Here is a 9,548-nt window from a genome sequence, read left to right on the forward strand (position 1 = left end):
GAGCCTGCACCCCCCGCTGCTGCCCTGGAGCTGCCCGGAGCGGGAGGCCGAGGAACCAGCACGGAGTGGCCGCCCCGCCCGGAGGCCGACGCCGAGCTGAACTGCTGGCGGCCCTGAGCGCTGCGGGAAAAGGCAGTTGCAGCTCCGAGCCATTTCGGGATGCGGGCCGCGGTCGACACCCCAGCTCTCGGCGAAGACCCCTGTGGGGCGCGTCCCAGGTCAAGGGGAATCTGGGAGAGACGTCCCCACAGAGCCTGCGTCCAGTCCTGCCTTCTCCCGAGCCCGAGTGGGACCAAGTGGCCTTGCTCTAGTCCTGCTGCCAGCAGGGGAACACCAGCCCTCCCCGGAGGCAGCTACAGTCCTCCAGAGCCTCTGTGGTTTTCCAGACACAAAGCCTGGCATCGAGTGCAAAAGCTGCTAGGCGCATCGTCAGAGCCAACGATAGAAAACCCAAACCCAGACCAAACCCGAAGGAGATATTCAGGCAGTGGAAACAAACCTGCGGGTGCCGCAAATACTGGGTTTGAAACTGTGACGAAAACGTCCGACATACAGATATCAAGGTGGAGGAGTTCAGAAAATGAGAACTTACACCAAAGTCGAAGCCATAGGACCAAACGTGTTAATAGCTAAAAACTAGTGACGACAGATGGTTGAACAGGAGGCTGGAAACCGCAGAAGAGAGGATTAGTGAGCTAGAATTTAGGTTTGTGGGAAATGTTCAGACAGAAGCATGGGGAAAAAAGACAGAATGGAGAAATATAGAAAAGAACAGGAGAGAGATGCGGGGCGTGGCGGAAAACAGAACAGTCCTAGAAGGAGAGCAGAGGACAGGCCAGGAGCAATACTGGAGACGTAATGGCTGAGCATTTCCAAATTGACAAAAGACATCAGGCCACAGATTCAAGAAATTCTAAGAATCCCAATCAAGAATAAAAAGAAGAGGGCAGCCCGGGTGGCTCAGCGGTTTAGCGCCGCGTTCAGCCCAGGCCGTGATCCTGGGGACCCGGGATCGAGTCCCACATCGGGCTCCCTGCATGGAGCCTGCTTCTCCCTCTGCCTGTGTCTCTGCCCCTCTCTCTGTGTCTCATGAATAAATAAATAAAATCTTTTTTTTTAATAAATAAAATCTTAAAAAAAAATAGGACAGAGGAGCCAGCGACTAATAGGTGCTATAGAGAGTTCGCAGGGGGCTTTCCTGAGGAGGACACCTTCAAGCCGGGTCTTCAGGGATGAGTAGGAGTTTTCCAGGTGGAAGTGATAGTGGGAATAATAACAACTGCTAGATCCTCATTTCTCCGCCTCCCCCATTTCACTCCACTCTTACGACAACCCTGCAGTTCAGGTTCCATTAGATCCCCCAGCAGATAAATAACCCTGAGGACAAAAGAGCTCAACTAATTGGACCAAGATGATGAAACAGAGGAGCGATGACTCCAGGATTTGGACGCCTGTCCGCTTGCTTCCAAAGCCGGGCTGCTTCACCGCTGGGCCGCCACGCCTCGTGTGCGGAATCATGATGTTTGTTTGCTTTAGTCTCTTGTTTGGCTCATGTCTGAAGGGCTTATTTGAGGAAGACGAGTAGATGAGCACCCTTGATGGTTTCCGATCTTAAACATACCTAATTTGCATATAGATGTTGCAGATTGTAGGTGTAGATACCGATGAAGATATACGGGTGTATGTGGGGATGCGCATATGTCTATAACAAAAATTCCACCAATGAGAACTTATAAATCAATAACAGGAGGCTCGAACTCAAGTCTTAGCTCAGGCTTGGACGGAGCAGCGGGGCCCAGTGCAGCCCAGAACCCTGGCGTGCCTACTGCCTCCTACTGGCAGTGTAGAATAATTACAGGGACAGCGTGAGAGAAAAATTTTATAGACGCAATGGCTAAAAACTCAAACTTCTAAGAGGACTGGAAACGTGGGACCCTGGCATTAGGTTGTTCAAAGAATATTTGTCAAACAAGTAAGTCCTCACCATGCTTTTCTACTGGCTGCTTTTGAGTCACAATCTCATGATTTCTTTATCCCCCTCATTGTAAAAGTTAAAGAGTTTTTTCCCCTCGATTTTAGAAATAAAAGAAACCTACAGCAGTCATCCCTGGCTTCCGTACTCAGTTTCCAGGATGAATTCTGGTTAATGATCTGAATGCTTTCTCTCCATCTTAGTTTTTAAGGAAAAAAAAATCACGTTAAAAAAAAAAAAGGAAAGGATATCTGCTCCTTATCAAGAATTCACAGCATGCTGAAAATCCCCAAAGTGGAAGTGAGAAGCCAGACCCAGTCCCACCAGCCAGAAATAACCATTGGCATTAGGTGAACATCGTTTCGGGCGACTTAGGTACAAATACACAAACAGAAGGATGGGTGAGGGACAGATGGGTGGAAAGACTTATAAAGAATCATGTATTGGATACTATTTTTATTTAATGTTACTTGAATTTAACAAAAGAAAAAGAAAGAGAAGCCAATGGAATTGCCAGGTCCGTATAAAGCGTTCCTGCGTACAAGATATTTTCAATAAAATATCCCTCCAGGTTTAAGAGAAGAAACCGTGGGACGTTACAAGGTTGAAGTCATCATTACAATTTTTCGCAAGGGTATATTTTACCATTTTTGTTATATAGACTGACTACTTATGATAAAACGTGAGTTCATGGGCCCACCCGCGCTGGCATGAACACGCGGATTTGAGTCCATGGGAGTCTCTCCCTACCAGCCTGTGAATATCGGCTGCTGGACTCTATCCACAGTGCTCTGTGCCCTGGCTGCGCCGATTGCACCGTGTCCCCAGGATCCAGGGCGACAGGGCAAATGGGCCTCTTCCCCAGGACCGCCTTCAACACCCCCCCTCCAGGCAGAGCAGCTCGGTTTTTCCCCGTGGTATAGACGGGGCACTCCAACGGGCAGCAGATGGGCCTTCCGCATGGAAACCTGGCCGGGACCCTGCTCCAAATAGGATGAAGCAGGACGCGTGGAGCCGGGTGCACCTGTGGGCAGCAGGAAGGGAGTGAGCTTCGCTCAGGCCTGGCTCTGCACCTGGCACCTTCCCCGGGGCCCGGGCTCTCGTGCTGGAAGGACCCTCACCCTCACCCTCACCCTCACCCTCACCCCTGCCTGCAGGTGGAGACACTAAGGTTCAGAGGAGCCCGTGCTGGCCTGAGAGGCTCCTGTACCCTCCACGGACAGCCTGGACATGAACGTGGGTCTGTCTCATGCAGCCGGGCCCCTGAGGATGCCCCATCCTGCACGGGGAGAGCTGGGAGGGACATGGGGAGCCGCCCCAGGAAGGTGACTCAGCACCTTCGGGTCCCCGAGGGCAGCAGGCCGGGTGCCGGAAGCCCACGAGTACATGAGTAAAGGGGCTTCGGGAAGGACGGAGGGGGGCCGTGGAGTCACAGTGACCTTGGAGGCCTGGGGCAGGTCACAGTCCTCCCCGAGCCGTTTGTCCTCCTGGTCCTCACTGCGCTCAGCCTGACCCGGTCACTCGCATCATCACCGACCTCCAGGCGCAGCAGCGGGTACCAGCCCCGGAGTCTGTCACAACCAACCGAGCGCTATCCCTCTGCCGCCTGTGGATCAGAACCCGGAGCCCAACCCCACTGGCCCAAAGGAACACCTGCAAGCCCCTGGGCCGCCATCAAGGCCCTCTGCGATTTGGGTTTCCCCCCCGCAGCCTGATCTCTTGCTAACCCCCCAGCCCCGCACCCATATTTCATCCATCCCGGACCCCTCCTGGCGTCTGGGTCACATCCACGTTGGAGCTCACACTCTCCCTGCTGCCTGGAACGTCCCCCCGCTACCCACTGGCCTTCGGACAAACTCCTACTCACTCTCCAAGGCCCCATGCAAAGGTCACCTCCTCCACGAAGCCCTCTCTGACTGCTCCCGCAGGTGGCCTTCTGCACATTCCTCTTCAGCGGTGTGGTGGCTGGTGGTCCTCGCTCCTGTCTCCCTGTTCCAGCTCTCGGGGTGTGGGCCCGACACAGCAGCCAGGGGAGGGAAGAGCAAACGAACAAAGGCTTGGCCACCTCGGGTGCGGGACCACTCCTGGGACGCGTTCCCCAGGTGGGGTGAGGGCCGCTGGAAGACAGCTTCTGGGGCTTCTTCCCAACTGTTTCCGGGGAGGGCAGAGGCCTTGCGGTCGTTGGATATTCATCTTCTTTTCTTCAACAAGTACCTACAGGATATGTGCTCTTTATGAAAATTCAAATAATCATGGAATTGTGAGAAGCAAGTGGTCCCCGTGGCACCCTCCTCCCCGCACCCCATCCCGGCAGCACCCTCCTCCCTGCACCCCATCCCTGTGGCACCCTCCTCCCCGTCCACAGGGGCAGAGGCCACCCCTGCCAGGGGTACTTGTTTTCAGGGGAAGTTTGGGAGCCTGGTTTCCCCCAGCCTGGACCTGGGGCCCAGCGCGCAGTGGGCGCCCCATGGGAACGCAGGGACTCCTGTCCCACGCCCCACCCCCACGCCCCTGCACCCCCAGCTGGCTTCTGAGCCAAGCTGCTCCCAGTTGCTCCCCGTCCAACCCGGTCCAGCATCCTGACCCGTCCTCAACCTCTAAGCCCTCAGCCTCCGCCTGCCTGGTGGGGTCACGGGGGTGCACCGGGCCTTGACCTTGACACCACCTCCAGCCTGCCCTGCGCCTGACTCAGAGGCCCTGCCCCAGCCCCCAGGCCCCAGAGGCTGCAAGGGTGAGTGCAGGGGGCTCCTGAGCCCCACCCAGTCTGCTGTTCCTCAGCCCCCTCCCTCCCCCCTCCTCCCCTTCCCCCTTCTCTTCTTCCCTCTTCCCCCCTCTCCCCTCCCTCCCCTCCTCTCTTCCTTCCTTCTCTCCTTCCTTCTCTCCCAGCCTTCCTCTCTCCCTTCTTTCTTCCCTCTTTTCCTTCTATCCTCCCCTCTTTCCTTCCTCCCTCTCCTCCCCCTCCCCCTTCTGTCCTTCCTTCCCTCCCTCCTCCCCTCCTCTCCTTCCTCCCCTCCTTCCCTCCCTCCTCCTTTCCTTCTCTCCCCCTCCCTCCCTCCTTCCTTTCCTCTCCCTCCTTCTCTCTATGCTTCCCTCCCCCTCCCTCCCTCCCTCCCCCCTCCTCCCCTCCCCCCCCTCATTTCCTCCCACACACACTCTGAGCACCCACTCTGGACCCAGAGATGTGTGCTGGGAAGACACATGGAGAGCAGCACTAAGGCCCCCGGGCTCAGAGTGAATGTGGGAGGATAACCAGGTGGACTTCCATCTCACTGGCTCTCCTCCCCTCCCTTCCTGCATCTGCATTTACTGAGCAACTGGCTGTTTGGGCCCTGGGGATCCTGGGGAGGAAGGAGCAGTTCACAGCCCCAGGACCTCAAAGCCCCAGGAGGACACCCTGGAGGCAGTGGCAAGGCAGGTGCCGGATGGAGGAGGAGGTTTCCCAGCGGGGCTGGAAGGGCCTTGCAGGTGGAGGCAGCCACAGGGGCGCAGGCAGGAGGCAGGAAAGAGGTCCGGGAGCCGCTGGCAGCCCCTCACTGTGGGAAGGCCGCCCCAGCCCCTGGTTCAGGAAGTCGCCCAGGCTGGGCCAGGGTCCCCCTGACTCACTTCCTGGCCCCTGGGCCTCTTTGACCTCCTCTGTTCCAGGCTGTCCGGGAGGAAGCGCACGGGCCCCTGGCTACACAAAGGGGAGCTTTGACGGTGGAGAAAGGGAGTGAGGAAGGAGGGGCGGGTGGTGTGTGTGTATTTTTGGATGTGGCTCAGGAATCTGCTCCTCTTTCTTCTCCTCCGACTCCATGGCAACCAGGCGTGCAGCTGGGGGGAGCTGCCCAAGAGGGAGCTGCTTAGCTGGGGGGGGGGGCACCCGCAGGGCTCTTGTTCTCCCCACCCCACCCCACCCCCAGAGGCTCCGAGCCTCAGTGTGGTCATCTGCAGTGTGGGGAGAGCGTCCCAGTGTTGGCAGGGCTGACCAGGGCCCCCCATTCCTAGGGGAATCTGTGAGGTAGGGGAGGGAGCTGGGGAGCGTCCCTGGATGGCCCTGCAGTCCCTTTGGGTTTGGCAAGGCCATTGGGGAGTCCTGTAGCCAAGTGGCCCATTTGAGGTGCTGGGGGCCCTCCCCACCCTGTCACTGCCCAGGAGCACCCAGGGAGGCCTGGGCCACGCCAGGAGCCGGGAGCCAGGGCCCTGGCGGCCACCTGTAGCTGGAGGTTTGAGTGGGGGTCTTGTTGCTGCCCGCTGCACAAACCATCCTCTACCAAGGTACCGGGGCTTTGGTGTTTCCAGAACTCAGCCAAAGCAGAGGAGGGGACGGGGAAGGAGGAGACAGCCCTGTGCCTGTGTCCTGAGGCTACTGCAACAAATGACCACAAACTGGCTTAAAAATCAGGACATACCCTCCCGCAGTGTGGAGGCCAGGCTGGGACAGCGGGGCTCCCTCTGAGGCTCTGGGGAGGATGCTCCCTGCCTCCTCCAGCTCCCGGGGCCCCAGGCCTCCCTGGCTCGTGGCCTCATCCCTCAGTGTCCACGGGGCCTCCACCCGTGTCTCGTGAGCCCCCTCCCCTCACAAGGACACTGGGCACTGGGTACAGGGACTGCCCTGCGACCTCATCTTAACTAGTGACACCTGCAAGGAAGCTTTTCCCAAATAGGGTCACATTCTGAGGTTCTGGGTGATCACGAGTTTCGGGGGCACTTGGACCCACTACAATCCGTTGGGCAGGCTGGGTGGGGGAGCTGGCCAGGGTGAAGCCAGGTCCTGGGGAGCAGTGATCAGGGGTCCCATCAGGGGCTGGGGTCGGGTTTCAGGTGATGGCAGGTCAGTGGGGGTGGGGGAGGTAAGAAGCAGCAAAGGAAGGGGGACTGAGCCAGGAGATCAGAGTCCATGTTCCCCACTGCTCCACCCAGCCACACACACACACACACACACGCACACGCACACGCACACGCATGCAGGACAAGGTCATGTTCCCGGTTTTGCCGGCCAAGGTCCGCCGTCCCCCCAGGCTCCCCCAGGACCCAGGACCCGCAGAAAGTCCTGCCGGGTGCCTCTGGGCCTTCCTGGGCCTGCTTCTGGCCTTGGCTCCATCGCTGCCACTAGGCAGGAGGTGGCAATGGGTGAGACCTCCCCCCCTCATCGGAGCTGCACCCTGCCAGGGCCTCAGTTGCCCTCCTCTGTGGAATGGGGTGGTGCACCACACGGGGCTGCTGGGGGTGGCTTCAGCACTGGGCCCGTGGGATGTCCCCCCACGAGAGGCGGGACGGGCCCTCTCTGCCCCAGGAGGAGTGGGGATGAGGCAGGAGTGGGGGGCCCAGCTCTCAGGCTGAGGACAGAACCTTGGGAAAGTCCTGCAGGGGGTGGGGGGGCCTGGTCTCTGGGCCTCCTGGGCTCTCTCAGTTGTCACCACAGGCACCCCCATGGCTGCACACACGCTCACACAGACCCTCGCTAGCTCTCACAAGCACACACTTATTCTTACACACTCCTGCTCAAACGCTCAGCTGCACACACCCACACTCACCCCTCCTGGCAGCCATTTGCACCAGACCCTCCCCCTGCAGTGTGCAAACAGCCCCTTGCAGGGTGTCGGGTTTCCCCTCCCCTCCCTTCCCCTCCCCTCCCCTCTTCTTCTCCTCCAGTCTGCTCCCCTCTTCTTCCCCTCCATCTGGGCCTCCCTGCCCCAGTTTCTGGTTGTCCCAGTGGAACTCCAAGAACAGGCAGTTCCCGGCCCACCCTACCACTTCCCTCCTCCTGCCCTTTCCTGGAAGCTTTGGAAACCAGGAGAAGGAGGCCAGGGTGGAAGCAGCATGGAAGCCCAATGGAGCCGAGCATGGAGCTGGGCAGACACAGAGCAGCACACAGTGGGGCCTCCAGGGTCCAGCTTCTGCTCTCCAGAAATTTCCTGGGCCTCGCTCATTTAGGGAGGCAGGGGCTTGGGGTCGAAGCAGGTGTCTCTGCCCTCCCCCACCCAGCCCCTCCTGCACAGATGCCCCTCCCCTGGTCCAGGGCCCCACTTACCCCACAGTGACAATGGGACAGTCCCCCCCAGGGTCTGCCGGTCAGCCTCTAGGCCCACAGCTGTCCTATGTGTTGGTGGCACAGCTTCTGGGGCCTGCAGGACACTCTCCTCTGCTCCTGGGAGAGGATGGCCCATGGGAGCCCAGTCCCAGGGCCCCTTCGTGCACCCACCCCTGAGCCCCACTCTCCTAGACCCCGGGGGCTTCGCCTGCCACCTGGAAACCAGCCCTAAGTCTCAAGCAAGGAAGGGTCGGCCTCAGCACCCAGTCTCCAGCTGCCCCACTGCCTGTCTACACTGCAGTTAACACTAGTGCTGGTCATCGAGCGCACAGAGGTCCTGCCTTCTTACAAGGCACCTCCAGTTTTGAAGACTATTACCTCCAGGTTTCCCTGGACGGGCTGAGGTCAGAGAACTGAGGTCAGGGCACAGGTGCCAAACTGGTTGGCCTCTCCCATTCCCTCCACTGTGCCAAGTCTTTGAACCTCAGGGCCTTTGCACTGCTGCCCCCGTGCTGGCACTCTTGTTCCCCTTGCTATGTGCCTCAGTGACTCCTTGGTGTTCTTCCCATCTCAGCCTGAATGTCACCTCCCTGGAAAGCCCTCCCCCCACCCCCATGTCTGTAGCGCCCTCAGGAGCAGAGCCCAGAGACCCGCCAGGAGGCTCTTATAACAACATGTCCGCGTATTTGGGCAGTCGCTGGTTTTCCGCACGTCCCCTCTGCTGCCCACAACTTCCCTGAGAGCAGGAACGAGGCATCCCTTGTCCCAGGGCCCAGCACAGCATCTGGCACACAGTAGGCGCTCAGTGAGTGGATAGGACCCACCACTCTGGAACGGCACTGAGCCTTCCAGACCAAGGGTCTCTGACCCTTGTGGGGCCAAAGGCCATCTCCAGACTCCATCATCTGGAGGGGACCGACTGGTTCAGGCCAAATGGACTGGGCTGGGCTGGAGTCTCTGCGAAGGACAAACCAGGTCACAGCACGCAAGGGAGAGCCAAGTTGCAAGGCCCAGGGGAGTGTGAGCCAGCAGGTCGGGGGCCCCAAAAGTAGTGGCCGGAGGCTGGGGCTGGGGGCCCAACGGCACAGGGAACATTTGCGGTGGCACCCGGGGCCAGTACTGTGTGCAGATTGTCCCCCTCCCAGGCGGCGGTGGCCCAGGGAGTGTGGGGGCAAATCATGGGCTTGGGCTCAGGCCAACCTGGTCCAAGTCCCCATCCTGCCTGAGGCGATGTGAGCACCGCACCGCTGGGCGTCTCTGAGGGTATTTGCACTGGCTCTAGAGGTCGCTGCCCCCCTGGTCACCTCCATCCAGCTCCAGCTGGGTTTCTTATGAGGGTTCACCTGTCTAATGCCTCATTTTAAAAAATAGAACAAGTCACAAGCACTTAATAAATAATGATATTTGGCGTTTATTAACGAAAGTCCAAAATATAAGCAAGTGATTTTGAAACGGTTTCTTTTTTTTTTTTTATTTATGATAGTCACACAGAAAGAGAGAGAGAGAGAGAGGCAGAGACACAGGCAGAGGGAGAAGCAGGCTCCATGCACTGGGAGCCCAATGTGG

The 9,548-nt window shown here is 58.6% G+C and overlaps 1 long non-coding RNA gene across 3 annotated transcripts; it reads right to left on the reverse strand.

Moving 5' to 3' along the window:
- Window positions 1-2,408: 2,408 nt before the first annotated feature.
- On the reverse strand, window positions 2,409-4,759 carry LOC125752377 (uncharacterized). Of its 3 annotated transcripts, none has more exons than XR_007401765.1 (4): window positions 4,568-4,759; window positions 3,866-4,186; window positions 3,412-3,543; window positions 2,409-2,996 (listed from the first exon to the last, which is right to left on the reverse strand). It is a non-coding gene; the product is annotated as an uncharacterized LOC125752377 (long non-coding RNA). The 3 variants fall into 3 exon arrangements; XR_007401764.1 differs by having other exon boundaries at window positions 3,840-4,186; XR_007401763.1 differs by lacking the exon at window positions 3,412-3,543 and having other exon boundaries at window positions 3,840-4,186.
- Window positions 4,760-9,548: the final 4,789 nt, after the last annotated feature.

The sequence above is a fragment of the Canis lupus genome, chromosome 13 (genome assembly GCF_003254725.2).
Source record: "Canis lupus dingo isolate Sandy chromosome 13, ASM325472v2, whole genome shotgun sequence".
NCBI lineage: Eukaryota > Metazoa > Chordata > Mammalia > Carnivora > Canidae > Canis > Canis lupus.